Source organism: Telopea speciosissima, chromosome 5 (assembly GCF_018873765.1).
Source record: "Telopea speciosissima isolate NSW1024214 ecotype Mountain lineage chromosome 5, Tspe_v1, whole genome shotgun sequence".
Lineage (NCBI taxonomy): Eukaryota > Viridiplantae > Streptophyta > Magnoliopsida > Proteales > Proteaceae > Telopea > Telopea speciosissima.
In genome coordinates, this window is record NC_057920.1 from 50,765,115 (window position 1) to 50,783,262 (window position 18,148).

The 18,148-nt window shown below is 38.9% G+C and overlaps 1 pseudogene; it reads right to left on the bottom strand.

The window, feature by feature from the left end:
- Positions 1-3,023: 3,023 nt before the first annotated feature.
- LOC122663046 overlaps positions 3,024-18,148 on the bottom strand; it is a 41,488-nt pseudogene continuing 26,363 nt past the window's right edge.

An 18,148-nucleotide genomic window follows, 5' to 3' on the forward strand; every position in this document is an offset into this window, starting at 1 on the left:
CAATAGTATTTCGGACTGCAATCCGTAGTTTGTTGGTTTAACCCAAAAGACCTTAGAGCCAAACTCAGGCAGGAGGAAAACCTACTAACCTGATAAAGAGTCAGATTAGGCTGTTCTCGGTCTTGTTTGAACCTGCGCAAACGTTCTGGCATGCCCGCATTATTCGCACCACGTGCGTACCCCGCGTGTAAGTGTTTGGGGAGTTTTTTCACCAACAAGGACAATATTTTTGGATTATAATAGATCCAGTGTAAGTTTTCAATCTGAGCCCACAAAACCGCCATCGAGAAAACCATCTGACTAGCAGGTATATCTGGATTCCAGCGTTGAAGGACCACCAAATGACCCAGATAAATCTAAGGTTGAGCGCAAAGAATGATGTGCATGTCCCTAGCACATCTCAGCTTGATAATGAAGCGGTTGGTAGCATTCTCAACAAGGTGGATCTCCACCGCCTTAATAGACTTGGGGTGATCAGCTTTCAAAAACATTGATCTTAGTTCCAACACGGACACACGGACGTTGTCCAAAACCCAGCCAACAATCGAGAACTGAAGATTGTCTTTAGCAAGCTTGAAAGCACTATTAGAGACTTCGATCTGAGGATCTTGCATGTCAAGTAAGTCGAGCTTCGAAGCAAAATCATCAGCCAGCTTCTCGACAAAAGACCTGGAACAAGAGGAATCAGGAAAGGAAGAGGAGGCTAAAGGATGAATATTCGGTAAAGAAGCCATGAGGAGGGACTTTGCGTCACACGACCAGACCACAAGCGCAGTTACTTCAGAGAGAACTGCTTCAGGGGTATGCGAAAGATGTACAAGCCTTCTGCATGCACCGAACATAAATAGAAGAACAAGGGAAGGGGGTCGATCACACGAATAGGCCAGCCTAGAGTAGCGCAGATAGAGATCATAATGGAAATTATGAAGAATTAAGGGATGAGATGCAGACATGGTGAGGAGAGTATCCCTGAAGAAAATCTCTGGGAGTAACCTAAAGATCACCAACAGATGAGTAGATCTCTCGGGAGGAATTGAAAGCAGACCAATAGTAGAGAGCAGACTTCCAAGAAAATAGGGGGAATGATGCTGAAGAATGATGAAAAATCATCAGAAAACCGCTAAATGGGAAAGATGACATGACAGTTTAAACCAGATGAAGATGAGGAGATTTTGCAGATACAAACGATGGGTTTGAAGCCCAATGGTTGAGGCGCATGATCTGCAAAGCAATACCTGATCCTCTCGGGAAAATGGAAAAGGAGATCATCAATAAATAAAGAAAACCAGATCAAGGCTAAGAGGAAGACAGTGAGGATGATTTAGGTTTGGGAAAACCGAAGAAGGTGGTGAAACGTTAAAAGTAAATCAAAATTAGGAGAATTAGAGGAGATAGAGAGACCAGATCCACTCGGAAAACTAGGGGTGCCTAAGAATTAAGGATTCCGGGCAGGGCAGGAGGAGAAAGGGTTCTATGAACGGGAAGTCCTCCACTGTACCCTCGAGAGCTCCGACGAAATTCTGAAATGAAATGGTAGTCGCATGGGCAATACAAACCACTGAACATCTTTTTCCCAACTATGACCATATGTGCATAATTGCATCTTACTTAATGAGCTCGGATTGACACTAGATGAAGATCAGTCGATGTTGACCAGCTGTCGACCAGCTCTCCGTCGATGTTGATGATTCTTCATTGGACGTCGACCAAGTCTTTTAAACACCGACTCCAAATTATGAAAACTCTTACACATTTTTTGGGCCGATTTGAACCTAGCCCAGGTCTGGACTGGGTTGGTCTATCAAATTGAAATGAAAACGATTACTTTAATACAACAAATAATTGACCAATGGGCATTTCCTACGATGCCAAATGCTCAGACAATGGTTCTACATAGTCTCAGACACGGGATAATCTAAAACTACTTAACAAAACCTAAACCACTTCCATGGAATCCCATTCATCATCACCATGCATGTCATCTCCACACACTAGATTGCCAGAGTCTTTAAGAAATGAAATGCATCATATCTATGTAACTTGCAAAAACAGGGAAAACTCAAAAAACCCAAAACCACACCTGTTAAAATAAGCTGTAGTACTCAAACTGTACATTACTTCCCATAAAAAAAAAACGAAACATTACCACAGTAGTAAAAATAAGTACCAGAAACATCTCATAACTTGAAAAAAATAAATAAATAAAGACCACAACTATACCATCTTCTATACACTTGATTATGAAGGATGAGAAGAGTACCTACCTGCAGTTAATTAAAACAATGGTATCAGAATTTTGTTTCTTACAAGGAGGCCAAACCGTTTTACGGTCATGTTCTTTTCCTGGCCGCATGGCTGCCGGTGGGTGTGCTTCATTGTTAAACTGTCTTGATTGAAACACAAATGAACAAACTCTATCAACTGTGCTGCTAATATCTGAATTTCTAAACTGCCAAGTCTCATGTCCATTTTGTAATTCATTCTGATTTTGGCAGTCAATGACCATTTTGGCATCTGATGTAACTAATATATTTAAGGGCTGCAAGGTGAGTCCTATTTGTATCCACCCTGTTCAGTTTTCCATTAGTCACACTAGTGATACTTAATATGTCTTTTGCAAATCAGAAGAGAAGAGAAGAGAAGAAAAATGTTATCCAGCAGAAGGGGCACATTAACAGAAAAGAGGACATCACATAGATGCTTTGAATAAGTCCATGAAAGGAAACCCGTGTAACCAGTCAAGATTCTCAGGCCAAACAAGGTAAAACCCTTCTCACTTGTCACAAGATTTCTTAATATTTTGGAGAGTAAAGAAAAAAAGGAAAAAAATTATTCATTCCCATTGATTAAAGTGGTTGTAATTAAAAATTAAATTATTACAAAAAAAAAAAAGTTATTAAAAATTAAATAAAATTTAACAATTTCTTTTATCTCACCTCAAATCTCTCCTCTCAAATAATAAAAAAGGCCCCCATTTCAAACACAACCCCCCCACCCCAAAAAAAAAAAAAAAAATATCAAAGCAGCAGCAAATCCATGCCACTAAATTGCCTTGCATTGAAGCAACAGCAAATAACGCCACCTAATCGACAAAAATGGAATCTTTCCGGGCTACAAAATTGGTCTGTGATACCATCAAAGAAAGATGTGCTATGAACTTGTGGTCAACTTTCTCTTGACAACTCTCTTCCTCCGTGCTTTGGGAGGTGCCATCTCTCCATCAGCAGCATGGTCAGCAGTACTCTGCTTAATGCCAAGGAGACCCAACCCAGAAACAATAGCATTCTTAGAGATGAACCAGTTTGAAGAAGATGTGGCAACATCCTTAGATGGTCTGCTGTAAGCCTTCAACAGGTTATCTGACTGAATCAGAGGATCTCCCTCTACCCCAAGCCAAGCTAGCCTTGATGTCTCTCCAATTTGAACATTCAGAATCCTGCATGGCACACACAATAAAATATTCATGATGGTATAAGGAAAAAAGAAAACTTTGACAGCATGAATGCATCATTTGTGCTTGTCTCCACCTTTGACTGAACATGCACATGATACAATCAAACGACTGGTAAAAATTTCACGGTAATGGGGTTCCTGCTCTTTTCCTAAGCAAAATAGGTTCCCATACACCTATGCAAGGTCGGTATTTTCATACTTCTTCTTTTGGTTAGTTTTAAAGTTTTCTAGTTACTTGAAAGGTAATTTTTAGTTACTTATTGTAATAAATAAATAAAAGAAAACTAGTTACTTGTGGTAAGTAGCTAGTTGCCTAAAGCAAAAGTAATAAGTTACTTATGGCACCAAGTAACTAGTTCTTTAGGGCATAAGCAACTAAGGCTTGTAGAAGTCGATGCCTATATAAAGGCTTGTAAGTCATTTAGTGAGGAAAGCTTGCCTGGGAATGTTAAGTATATTTCTGTTGATAGATTATAAATCTGTGTTAGATGCAGATAAGTCACATAATGGGTATATTTTATTGGAAATAAGCCTTGGGTGGGGTTATGTATGCATTGGGCCTTTGATTCCTTGTGTTTTCTTTGTAATGGGCCACTTTAATGGGCCTAATATGTGGGTTCAAGACATATGGGATTAGACTTAGTAGTAGCTTATTTTCATTCCTAGGTTAATTAATGTAGTAGATTTTCCTTTCTTACGTAGTATTGATTATTCTTTAGTTTTTCTAGAAGTAGTTCTGATGTACATCGGCTGACCAAAACCAGCTACAGGTGTAGGGATTATTCCCTACACCAGCAGTTACACCAGCATAAATTGTGGGCTAGTTTGTTAATCTTTTTTGTCTTTTATTTAGTCCTTGTTTTGCTGGAATTGTAATCCTAATTAGGATTCCTAGTTTAGTTTTGAATCCTAGTTCTACTTTGAGTCCTAGTTTTGAGTTTGATTTTCAGGTTCTATGTTCAGCCATTGTGGCTATAAATATAGTTGTAATTGCTCAATTGAGTCCACAATTGAATGAATAGAAAGTTTTGCTTAAAGCATTGTTAAATCCTGAGATAGGATAGGTGAGAAGCCTAGGGTGAGATACCATTCTATTTTCCATCCTCCTATTGATTTCATAAACAATACACAGATCTGCCCTAGCCGATATCTTGAAGAACCATTCTAGTTACTGGAAATTTTCTGCAAGGCTCAAGAATACTTTCAACAGATTTGATATTCAGTTTCAGTCATTCAAGAAGACCATTTGATCATTGTTTGAAGAAGACTCAGTCCACAGCATTGTTTCAAGCCCGGTTTTCTCCATTGAAGCTCGATCTCTTTATTCCTCAAGTTCCGGCTGCTGCAACTTCTGAATTCCATTTCAAGTTATTGAACCTGGTTTTGGAGTACAACCTGCAAGCGTAATCTTCTCTTCTCATTCCAAATCTAATATTCAATTGGTGACTGGTTTGTCTGAAACCCGAAGTTTCTATTTTCATTCTTTTACATTCTAATTATGTGAATTAATATTACTCTACATCAGACCATCAGAACCAGCCTTAATTTGGAGGGATACTTCACACTGTTGAGACCTACACTCGATACAGATTTCACCCCCATCAGCTGGTTAATTTTCTGATTTCTGAATTCCTTTTAATTTCTGGTTTCAAACCCTAATTTGGCTTGCCAATTTGGTATGTTTGCTGCCACTATTTCTTAGTTGGCTCTACATTAAGTTATTCTCTTTGGAAGCGTTCCCCCATGTCTTGGGAATTCCAAAGACCAATTAACGTTTTAGTTGTTCATGTATCCAGCCTTTGGAATTCTTCCCTTTGTTTGGGAATTGCAAATGCTAAATAGGATGTCATCAATTGAGGTTCAATCTCCTTCATCTATAAATTGCAATCATGGGTGAGCTTTCAATCATCCAAGAAAAATCTGAAATATGACAACTCCTTTTGTGAGAGTTTTTTCCTTGTGATATGCAAGAAAGCTTGTGAGATTCAAGTGGGATCAAGATGGGACTCCTACGATCGTGACCTCGGTGCGACTCCGATGGTTGGCAACCAGTGGGACTCTTGGCTGCACCTATCCAACTATCTATCTTCATCATTCATTTTCATCACCATCGCAAGTATTTTACTTTAGATCTGGGTAATATTCTCTACCAGAATTGGTCCTGGCATGATAGCCTTCCTAGGCTACACCAGTGTTCCATGGAGCCTTAATGTTCTTCAAGGAGTGCTAGAGTTGACGAGTAAGTAGAAGCTCTTCTACAACATTTTTATTTAAATTTTCTGTTATTTCATTACTTGTTGCTGCTCTAGCTTTGTTAAATTGCAATTCTCTTCAAAGTTAATCGTGACTCTTGTTTAGTTGCAAGTAATTTCGAATCTAATGGTATTATTAGCCTCATATATTTGAAACAAACCAACCTAAATTTTGTTTTAAATCTATGCACCACCTTCCCTTGGGGTCTGTTCCCCATCAATATGTGCCAATGTCTCGGCTGATGAACTAGCTAAAAGAAAAGGGGGTAATAGGGCTGATTTGGATCTGGGTGACTATACGATAATGTAGTCCCCGTCAGCCACATAATTCTTGTTGATAATCAAAACTAGAATAAAAAAACATAACTAACTATAGATAGTAAAAAAGAAGATAAACCTTCAGACCTCAACAGTATAATATCAAACTGTAAGAACAACAATCATTTCAAAGAATCACTTCCCATAATCACTAGGCAGCAGCAATAAGTTATGAAAAATTCGAAACATCTTCAGATATTAAACAAAGAAACTAACACGTCAAAATGCAAGAATAATTCTTGGTGAAAGTAGTCCATACGAATATACACTAACATAAGCAAAAAAATTCTTAAGGCACCAAGATCAAATTTATATGGATGATGGTAAATAAGGGGAAAAAAAATACCTCAATGCAGTGCTAAAAAATAATGCCACCCCAATAACATCATAACGGTTAAAGAGAGCTCTGTCAATTCCACATAGCAGCTGATATCGCAGATTTGCATAAAGTCCCAAGAAAGCCCCATAACCGAGTGCATTTGTACTGACGGTTGGTATTGTCACAGATAACCTGCATAAAAAGCAATGGTGGCTTAGATACAGAATGGTTGCAGAAAAATGTGTCTAGAAATACACAAGTGGAATAGCACCAAATATAAAAAAATAATAAAAAAGCAAGTCAGACAAATTGTTTACCTTCCCTCCTTGTTACTGGCTGAAAGTTTTGACAATGCAGCTTGTGCTGCTCCAGCAGTTAACCCTACCAAACAGAGCTCTGCAGCCTTGTAGAAGAATGAGTGGATTCTTTTTTTCAAGTCAAATTCTCAGAGTGGATAACTCTTCTCAAAAATGTTGTTTGGAAGCTTTTGTAATGTATTTTGCAAATCAAAGCGGAATGTATTTTCATAAGAATGACAAGGAGCAAGTGACCATACAATGACGGCACTGCAGGCTGATACTGTCAGCACATTAATAAGAGCCAGATCCCATTCCCGCTTAAGCCTATCATATTAAGATGAAGAAGACATATATCAAGTGAATACCACATCAGATAAGACATACTTTCCATTCACCTAATTAAATTAAAAGAAATACCTTTCCCCACGATTCTTCAATTCCCACCCAACAGTACAACCAATTGTAGCGACCTGATCTAAAATAAGCTTATATAGGAAAGCTGGGTCTGCAATCATCCTGCACAACAAGAGGATTGGGTAAAAAGCCACAAACAGACAAGAACATACAAACTCAAGGACCAGTTACCGAGAAAACAAACATATGAATTGTAGAAGATATTAAATAAACAGAGGGAAAATGTCAATTTGTACAACAGTATGCGATTAAACCAATATGTTACCAAAGTTGGCACATCATGATAACTTCCAAACATGAACCAAACCTACAAATTATAACTGTCCCATGTATAAATGACTTTATAGAGGTGAACCTCATTTTTAAGAGCAGGTTGTAGGTTTTATGAAGACTGTCATATGCCTAAAATATAATATCCATGGCCACCAAGTCTAGTTTCATTTTCTGAATATTTGACCATACCAAATTAACTTATGTGTGCATTTCCACTGAAATGACATAACCTAAGTTAATGATCGTAGACATAGTTATCAAGGCATCACCTTGGCGTCCAGGCGGTTTTACAGGGGCTAGGCGGTTGGCCGCCTTACAGTATGTCACAAAGGCGAGCGCCTTAAGACACCTATTCTGCTGGGCGGTTGCCTTAGATACTTTTTTTTATGCAGTTTAAGTTATTCTAATTGACAAACAGCTGCTTCTCTTCCACTGTGAAGACTGCTTTGTGTGTGATCAAAGCAAGGTGGGATTGGAGTGTGATCCAATTGACACCTTGCGGTGTGAAGCCCGGGTGGTTCATACAAGTTCTCCTTCATGTTTTTGGTTCCATGCTCTGAGAAGCATGGAATCATATGTTTTTAAAAAAAAAAAAAAAACCCTAAAGTAAAGTAAACTAGTAAAGACCAAAATACCAAGTCAATTCACTCACCATTGCACGGTTTCACTTTCACGGTTTCACCTTCACGGCTTCACGACCAAATTCCAAAAGAAAAAAGCAAAGAATCTGAGAAAGAGAAAAGGAGAAGAAGAAGCAGAGGCGTCTCGCTCAGTCCCCATCCTCCACCGGCATCCGGCGACATCTCCAGCCTTGACGGTAAGTATTGTGCTTTATTTTTTTTTTTCTTTTTTCCTTCTAAACCCTTTTCTTCTAAGTTCTAAACCCCTTTCTAACCTCTCCAGTCTCCATTGGCGACATCTCCAACCTCCACGGGCGTCCGGTGACATCTCCAACCTTGACGGCAAGTATTGTGCTTTATTTTTTTTTTCTTTTTCCTTCTAAACCCCTTTCTGATGCAGGTTCATCATAGAAATTGGCTTATTTCTTTAGAAATAGGCCTAGGGTTGGGTTATATACATGTTGGGCCTTTGTTCCCAAGGGTTTTCTATGTAATAGGCCACTTTAATGAGCCTAAACTAGGGGTATATAAGTTGCATACGGGATTAGCCCAATACTTAGTTTATTTTTATGTTTTTTAATTGAACCGTTTCAAATTGGTTGCATCCAATTGGTTCAATTTAAGTGATCATGTGACTTGGTTAAGTGGTCATGTGACAACTTAAGTGGTCATGTGATGTAAGTTGGGCTGGATTAGGACTCTATAAGTCCAGTCATATTTTGAGTCTATTTCCTTTAGTATTCTAGTTTCCTAGTCAGTTTAAGTTACCTAATAGGTTAGGGATAGGGTTAGGCCTTTCCTTTTTAGGGATTCGGTGTGCGCGAATGCTGTCAAAATCGCTCTGAATGAAAATAGTTTTTTGGACATCAAAACAAATGAATATTTTACCGCACTTTTGGTTTTTAGCAATGTTTTACCATAATAAGATTTATGAAATTTTTAGATTTGAGAAAAACCCCAGCATTAAAAAGTTGAAAATTGCACCTACCGTCGAAAATCCAGTTTTTGTTCTTGAACTGGGGGGTTGACTTTTTTTTCTTTTTTCTTTTTATTTTTTAACTATTTTTATTGGATTCAAATAGGGGGGTATTTGCTTATTTATGAATAATATCTTAAGTAAATGTTTTTATTTAAATGATATTAGGCATAAATAACTGTCTATCTTGTCTGCCTTGGTTCCTGGCATAGATAGGTGTCTGTATACCAAGATTTTCCACCAAGATTTCAAGATGTGGCACTCATATAAAGGACCTAGATGGGCATTTGCCTATGTCAAACCGAGATCTCTCGGCGAGAAAGTATACTTTTGGGACTCGTAGGCCATCTCGACTCGGAAAATCGAAAACCGAGAATCTCGGCGAGATCTCGGACTATGCCAACACACACACAGCAAAAACGAAATCTGAAATAGCAAAGACAATAACAAATAACAGACACCCCCCCCCCCCCCAAATAAAAAAAAGCAGAGAAATGGAAAAAGAACCCCTGTAGCTTCCTGATCAGCCACAATCTGTGTCCTATAAACTCTTTGAAGCAGACAGACCCATTTACCTAACTCCCTTGGATGTAAATTTTGACAAAACAAGTGATTTAAAAAAGGAAGTGAGTAGTGCATCGTGTGTTCAACCAGGCCATTCACATCGGTCATCTTCTAGCTACCACATGGCAATTCATTTTACTGTCAAATATCGGGTGGAGGTGGCCCACTGTTCCTTGTGTACCTATAAATTTTCAGCCCAAATGGATTCTTGCATGTGATTAAGAAGAGGTCAAAGTTGTCAAAAAGACACAGGTATGAGTGCAACAGTTCAATGGTTAAAAAATACTCATGGGGAAGTCCAATTACTGTAGTCCTAGGTAGGTAGAAGACCCACTAGGAACCAGCACTGCAGGATCTGCTGTGAACAGGCAGTCTGCTTGGGGTAAAATATGTAATTAGGTCAAAATTAGGGTTAGGGTTAGGTAAGGGTTTGAGGGTATGGTTATGCTAGGCAGGTGTAGGGGAGTCTATCAGTGAAGGTCCAGTGATGGTTTGATGAGTGGAATTGTGAGAATTCAAGTGGCAGCAGGTTAAGGTTTCGGGTTTTTGAAAAGATGGAAGTGATGGAATCTAGGGTTTAGAGGTAGATTTAGGGCAGGGGGTTCAGGTCGAGTTCTCTAGGGGTAGAGAGGGACACTCGGCCAAAGTATGATGGTCAGGAAAAGGGTGGATGTTGCTGGACAGTATTCTAGGGTTTTGGGTTTTAATGGGAATTGATGGAAGTTAGGGTTTTGGTGATGGAAAGGGGAAAAGGTCTGGATCAAGTGGAGGGGGTGTCTTGAGGGTGCTGTGGTTTGAATTTGGAAGGATTCTGATGGAGGGTTAGGTCTATGAGTGAATTATGTTATGGGAATTTGAAGAAAATAAAAGGGGAAAATTAGGGTTGGGCTGTAGAAGGTTTAGAAGAAGAAGTTTGGGGTTGGGGATGTCTCAAACTTACTTGGAGATGCAGTGAACAATCGGCAGCAACAAAACCTTGATTAAAAATTGAAACTTTACGAAGAAAACTTGAAGGAGAGCTTGTATGAACCACCCGGGCTTCACACTGCAAGGTGTCGATTGGATCACACACCAATCCCACCTTGCTTTGATCACACACAAAGCAGTCTTCACAATGGAAGAGAAGCAGCAGCTTGCACAAGCAGAGTTTTAATTTTCAAAAGTGGAGAGTGAATGTGCTCCACGGATTTCATTAATTTAAATAGGCTTAATAGCCTTACTCCTACTCAGCCTAGGAGTCTAAAGGACCCCTAGCCGACTTAACTAAACCCACACTCCTATCTAATTCATGAAAGTGTGGTGTGGATCCCAAAAAAAAGAAGAAAAAGAAATACATATTAAATAAAAGGTGACTCAAGTCACTTAAATTGAACCACTGGTTCAACCAGGTTGGGCCGGTTCATATTATCTAATTTTTACTATTCGAGTTTCCAGAATTTCTTCTCTTTTCGGTTACTTAATCCAAAGCAGAACTCCTTGTCTGCTTCTAATCTCTATTAAGCTTCCCTTTGGTAATTTAAGATTAACAGGGTCTCTTTGGCAGAGAAATTCACAGAGAGTGGGTGAAATTGGATAGAAATTAGAGGATAATTGCAGAGAGAGGGGGAGAGAGTGAAATCAGATTTGCACAGAGAGAGAGAGAGAAGGGGGTGGTGGAGAAAGGGATTCACAGAGAGAGAGGAGAGCCATCTCCAGCTGTCGCTGGTGCAGACAGACAGAGAGAGAGAGCAGGGGGGAAAAGAGCAAGGATGGTCGTCATTGGAAGTTGTTGGTACAGGTTTCGGTCGAAATCTGACCAAAACCCAAAATATTTCATCAAAACCAACTTCTCGAACCTTGGATTTAGGTCTCTTCCTTGGGAAATATTCCATTAATGATATCTTTACTAACTCTAACTCAACTCAACATAACATAGACTTACCATAATTATTTGAACTCAGCAGAACCATGGACTTAAGTTAGTTTGATTTGGCTGAAATAACCAAATTACCAAAAATAATTCAGTTTCCACGATGTCCAACTAACACTTAGAAATAAAACTCTTTATATAGTGTTAAGAATACTTGATTTTAAAATAAATTTTAATTCAATTTGAATGTTTTGTTTGAACTATTAAAAGATATAATATTAAAGATATACATATGCACTTGTTATTTGTTAACATGGGCTAAAACATAAGGACTGAGTTGATTAAACCTCTTAAGCAGAACCCTACATCTATTTTATGGTTTTTTAGCACAATTTTTAACATTGGTTTCAATAATCCAAGTTTTTTAGGGAAAATGAAGTCAGAAAATATGCACATATCTAATGGGTCTTTCTTCATTGTGACCAAGACCAAGAGGTCACGGGTTCGAGTTTGGAAACAGCCTCTCTGTGAAAGCAGGGGTAAGGCTGCGTACATTATGACCCTCCCCAAATCCTGCAGTGGCAGGAGCCTTGTGCACTAGGTACGCCCTTGTTTTTTAATCTAATGGGTCTTTCTTCACCTTTTTTATCCACTGTGGGAGGGAGAAAGGGGGTTGTCATAATTTGGACTTGAGATGCATGATGTCAGATGCAATTGGAATAAACATAGTTGGCAAGGCGTTGCCTAGGCGACAACCCCCCCCCCCCTTTTTGAGGCCCAAGGTAACTAGTCACCTGATGTGAAAAGGTGCACATACCCAAAAACCTGATGATCTTGCCTTCCATATGTAATAAATTAGACACACACAAATTTATAAGATGAGAAATATCTAGAAAAATATGGCCTGGGAAATGACATATGGCACTCATCTTGGGTGCCTTGGTCTCGCTCGGTGTCAAGATGGCAGGCCACTGCTGTGGCTCACCTTGGTGACATGACAACCATGCCATGAAAATTTGAGTCATCAGGTTCAAAAGAAATGAATATTTTATCAACAAGGAACAACAGCAACAGCTGTCCCTTCCCGAAAGGAGCCCAAATGGGGAAAAATGAAATAAAAACTGTGAGGAAGGAGAATTCAGATAATGACAAGAGATGGCAACTTAATAAGGAATAAGATTTGGTATGATCCATTACTATAGTCCTAATCAGGTTCATGAATTGGAAGAGCACCTGTGCGGCTGTGCCCCAAACAACAGAAAATCATGCACACACGCACAAAAGCACAGGCAAACATGAATGTGAGAACTCACTCAAAATGTTATACCAAATGAGCCCAATTGGCTAGTGAGAACTTACATAATGATTACAAATAATGACAACGTATGTTGATCAGGACATACATACTCCTCTACCAAAAAAATTATATGAAATTCTCAACTTATCGAATCACATGAATTTGAGGGATCTCAGTTTTTACCTGCCAATGAATTGCCTTGATAATCCTTGTGGTAGAGCTCGAGAAATAAACCGAGCAGTCATTGGCCTTGCATTGATTGCTAGGAACTTCACCATTTGAGCAGAGCTTACCAAACCCTGAAGAAAATATTACAAGAAACTGTATTTTGTAACCATAGTTATTAGAAGAAAAAAAAAAGATTTGTAAGAATTTACCATTTCATACGCTTGCTGGAGCCCAGCAGGCAAATCCCTCATTGTCTTTTGCCACTCATGCAAGACAGCATCTAAAAACTTCCAATCAAAAAGCTGGTAACAGCACAGAAAAGTGAGTATTGAATAATGTACTTTTAAATGAAACATTTGCATCTACTCTAGAACATAATTCTAATTCAAATATATACAGAAATTATGTACCTCCTCCAAAACAGCTCGCAACCTAAACAAACCACCCTCATCTCCTTCATCACCATCATCAAAGTCACTAATATAGTCATCATCATCACCACCATCATCACCCCCGTCGCCACCACCATGATTAATTTTCTTTCCAATATCTCCACCCCCTCCCCCAATTGCAGTCTGCGGCATTCCAAAAACTGAAGTTATCTAAGTTGATATAGCATATAAAACTAAAAAAAGCCAAAATATGTATTGGCAACGGAAGTAGAACTACAGCTACAAATTAAAGAGCTACTAAAGACTAACAGCAATTTATGTTTGTTATAAAATAGTCAGCTTCTAAGAACATAACCATTATAGAATATTAAAATACAAACAGAAATAAAGTTTTGGCACAAGGCAGGCCAATTATGAAAAAACGTGTCTTGCATCGATTTGGTATGAAAGTGAACCTAGATGTTGAATGCTTAATTGGATTTTGGTTTAGAGGTACTTGTTATTGATAAATTAAAGAAAATTGTAGATGGAACACAAAACCTTAAATGAGATGAAGGATTTTGAACAACTCCCAAACAGTTAAGAACATATAAGCACCATCTCTACAAAACAGAAATTGAAAAAGAAAAGGAGCAAGAAGAAAATTGATGCAGCAGCTGAGGATGTAGGCTGGCTGGAAAGGCTTGATCCATTATGAAGGCCCAGCCCACAAAGAGCCAAGCCAAGATGCACAACAAGATCTAGCGGCATCCAAGGAGGGAAGAATAGTCATTATGAGCTATTAGTGGGTGCATCATTGTAATCCATAATTAATTTAAATGAATTTCTTAGTTGTTGATAGGTACAATTAGGAAAGTAATTGTTTACATAGCAAATAAAGTGTCCTGTTTATGGTCTGAAATTAGAGTCAGTTGTAAATTGTAAGCCAATGTTAGGAATCCTTTGTGAGTCGAAATAGGTCTTTAAGAAGTCTATATATACATGCTCGTATCCCCTCCCCTCTCCCCCCAATCGAATTAATTGGCTGAAAATTTATTTTGAATTTTTATGCTTCTGAGTTGCTGTTATTTGAAGGCTTCTAAGGTTGGCTCACTGGTGTTTCTCTCGCTTTCCTCTTGGCTCAATTATCAAAACTGATCTCTCCCAGCTTTGATCCCTTCATACTCCTCCTTAGTTCTTCTTCTTCCTCCCCATTCTTTTCCATTGATCTCTTTTGTTTTCACCTTATAATCCTCCAATCAAGTTCTTCTTTCCTTTATATCTGGGGTAGATCTCTGTTATTTACTAGTCACCTTGATGCAGTAGCACTTGACTGGTTGAACCAGCAAGACCAACTTTGGAAACCCAAAACCCACGTTGGGTCACAAGGTTTAAATAAACGAAAACCAAAGAAGCCTAATTGGAATATAAAACTGAAACTAACTTGCAAACAAATTCAATCTCCTAAACCAACTCTAAGACTAAACTAGCCTATTCCTACGTATCCAACTCAAAACATGAATAAAAGACAGATTATCTAAACTACTTCCAAACCTTAGTGGACCAAAAAGCCAGGTTGGACAGGTTCTGTCTGGGTTTGGGTTTCCAAAGTCAGTCCTGCTGGTCCAACCAGTCATGTGCTACTTGCATCACACCTAATTCTTTCTTTCTTTTGAAAATGTATCTTTCAAGAACTTTGCATAGTTTCTTAACTTTAAAGCAAGCTGGCTATCATCAATATTCAATTTTCCAAGGGATTTCAAGATTTTTATATGCTTTGATAGATCTGATCTAGCTTCACAGTCGACCAAATTTCATCCAAATCAAATCATGAGATTTCTCCATATTGAGTTTTCACTAATCTGCTCAATTCTCAAAATAACTCGATCTGGTTTTGGACTTTCCCGTCGATTTTTATTAGTTATTCAATCTAATTATCTCTTTAAGTGTGGTTCCAGCAAGCTTCTTTGCTTCTAATTCCCAGTGTAGGATCTTATACTCTTGAACCACATCAATGATAGTGAATCAACTCTTGTGGGAGAGAATGAATAAGCTCCACAAAGAAACAAGGACAGAAAAGATCATGTCAGTGCTGATGATGCAGATTCATCACCGAAATGGGCTTATTTCTTTAGAAATAAGTCTAAGGTTGGGTTATATGTATGTTGGGCCTTTGATCCCATGGGTTTTCTATGTAATAGGCCACTTTTATGGGCTTAAAATATGGGTAATTTGGTTGCATACGGGATTAGCTGTTTTAATTCCTTAGTTTTGATTTTTATGTAATTAGTGGTCATGTGATCACTTAAGTGATCATGTGACTTGTTTAAGTGGTCATGTGACAACTTAAGTGGTCATGTGATGTATGTTGGGCTGGATTAGGATTCTATAAGTCCAGCCAGGTTTTGAGTCTATTTCTTTTAGTATTTTAGTTTCCTAGTCAATTTAAGTTACCTAATAGGTTAAGGATTGGGTTGGGCCTTTCCTTTTTAGAGTAGAAGTCTATTTTTGAGTCTTTTATATAAGGTTGTAAAGGGGCAAAGCCTTGGACACGAATTTGATTAATAAAAACTCAGCTTTTGCGTGTTGACTGCCATTGTTGCTGCTCCTGTGCTCCTTGTGAGTGTGCATCCTTGTGGTGCTATCAAAGTGGAAAGGGATTGGTGGAATCCGATTGACTCCTTGCGCCGTGATGGCCGGGAGGATCCCAATTCGAAAGTGGTTCTATCCTTCACTTCTGTCCAAGCTGCTGCTAGTGGATTTCTGCTGTAACTTGTTCATTAATTTCTTCTTCTAATCCTCTACTCCCTTGCCCAATTGATCCCCCTTTATTTTTGTTTGAATTCCATTAAACTCTAGATATTGCTGCTCAGCCATATTTGTCCATTAAAACCCTAATCCCCTCATCCTTCATTAATTTCCCCAAAACCCATAGTCGATCCTGACTTACTGCCCAGTTTTACAGAATTTTCGAAACACTTAAAACTCTATAATACCTACATTATTAGAGTCCTATAAACCTGCCTAGCCATACCCCCTAAGCCCTAGATTTGACCTAACACTGCAATTCTGTCCTACTGAAACTGCAGAACCAACAACCCCTTAGTTCCTTGTTATTGATCCTGGTTTAATTGGCTTCTAGTAGGGCTTTACCCTATCTAGAACTACATTATTTGGTATCAGAGCCATGGATCAGCATGGTAATCAAGTAGTAAATCCATCAGCAAATCCTATGGCTGCTATGTTGGAACTGTTCCAGAAATTTGCTGTTGAACAACGGGCTGCAACTGAAGCCATCCTGGATAGGTTACAACGATTGGGAGAACAAAGAGTCACCCCTGCCAGAGATCACAGGGATAGACTCAGAGGTTACAGAGAAGACACAGACAAGTATAGAGAATACATATTTTCATTGCCAAAGGAAATTGAAAATAAATCTGAAGTGGCACTGAATTGTGATGAAAAGAAAGAGACCACTCCTATAGCTTCAAAGATGGAAAATCAACATGTAGAAGATCCTACTAAAGTGGTCTATGTTGAAGAAACCAATGTAGATAAGGCTGATACAGTATAAGATGAAGAGGTGGAGCTAGTGTCTAAGAATGTTATTAACACTGAAGACTCTATGGATAGGGCATTCACGGGTGATTCAAAGATCGAACACATAGAGTTTGTTATGCCACTATGGTTCTTCGAAGAGAAAGCTCCACGCCTTGAAGACTTCATCCCTAATGTTCCTGCATCACCAGAATTTTGTTTGGGAATGGTTGAAGCTGCTACTCATATGTTGTTTCCCCCTCATCACTGCAAAATTCGAGGACAATTTTTTTCTAGTTGGGGAGAGTTTATACAGATTCATCACCGAAATGGGCTTATTTCTTTAGAAATAAGTCTAGGGTTGGTGTCACACCCCGGCCCGGTTAATAAGGGCCAAGTGTGGCGGGATGTCTCTGACATCCAACCAATCCCCAAGGATCACAAGTGCAGTACCCTATTTACAATCATTGCTCACAAATACAGTAATCAGAGGCAGCAGAAACAATTAAATAATAAAGGTACCATTAGTAGTAAGAGCAGTCTATGTGATATTTCATTTATATAAAGGATAAAGCTTGTGATACTACTATACAGTTCTCAAAGGTACTACAAGGTAAAACTATACAAAAACTATATTATATCAGTATAGAAATATTTATAGACATAAAAGAGTGGGGAGATAACCTGGACTGTCAGGCCAAGATCAGAAGAATGTGCAATCATCACATGCGCACGAAGTATCGTGCACTTCAAACTCCAGCGCCGCAAATCCATTATTAAAAGTAACTAAATCACCTGAAAAATAAGGATATCCACAGGGGTGAGCTCTCCACTGAGCCCAATAAGGGGGTACACGCATACAAACACAATTATATTCATGATGCATGTGCTAAACTAACATGCTCCTAGCACAGATACTAAGTCTCATGAGATCTAAGTACTACTGGTGGTAGATGCTAACCTCGAAGAGAACCCGCTAAGAAAGCATGACATAAGGCAGCTAACCCAACAGACCCCCAATGACCAACCGGAAAGCATGACACCAAGCAGCTCCAGACGTCTGTCACCCGAGCGAAACCATTCTACCACGGTGAGGACCCGCCAGGAAAGCATATCACCAGGCAGCTAACCCAACAAACCCTCAATGACCAACCCTACTGTTTATTCCCACAGCGGAGTACACACGCTAACATGGGACAGTGAATGGTACACCGACATACCCTTCGGCTGTACCACGGGTTGTCTAACACCTTACCCCCTGTTGGTAAGGGACGTAGTACTGGGTTATGATATAACAGCCTAGCCCAGTGCAATCTATGCATGATAGCACATGTATGAATAGCTGAATTTAAATAGAACAGTACTTCTCCAATAATAATCATCAGTAACAAGTAAATATCAGTGCAAATGCAAGATGCCAATGCAACCAAATTCACAT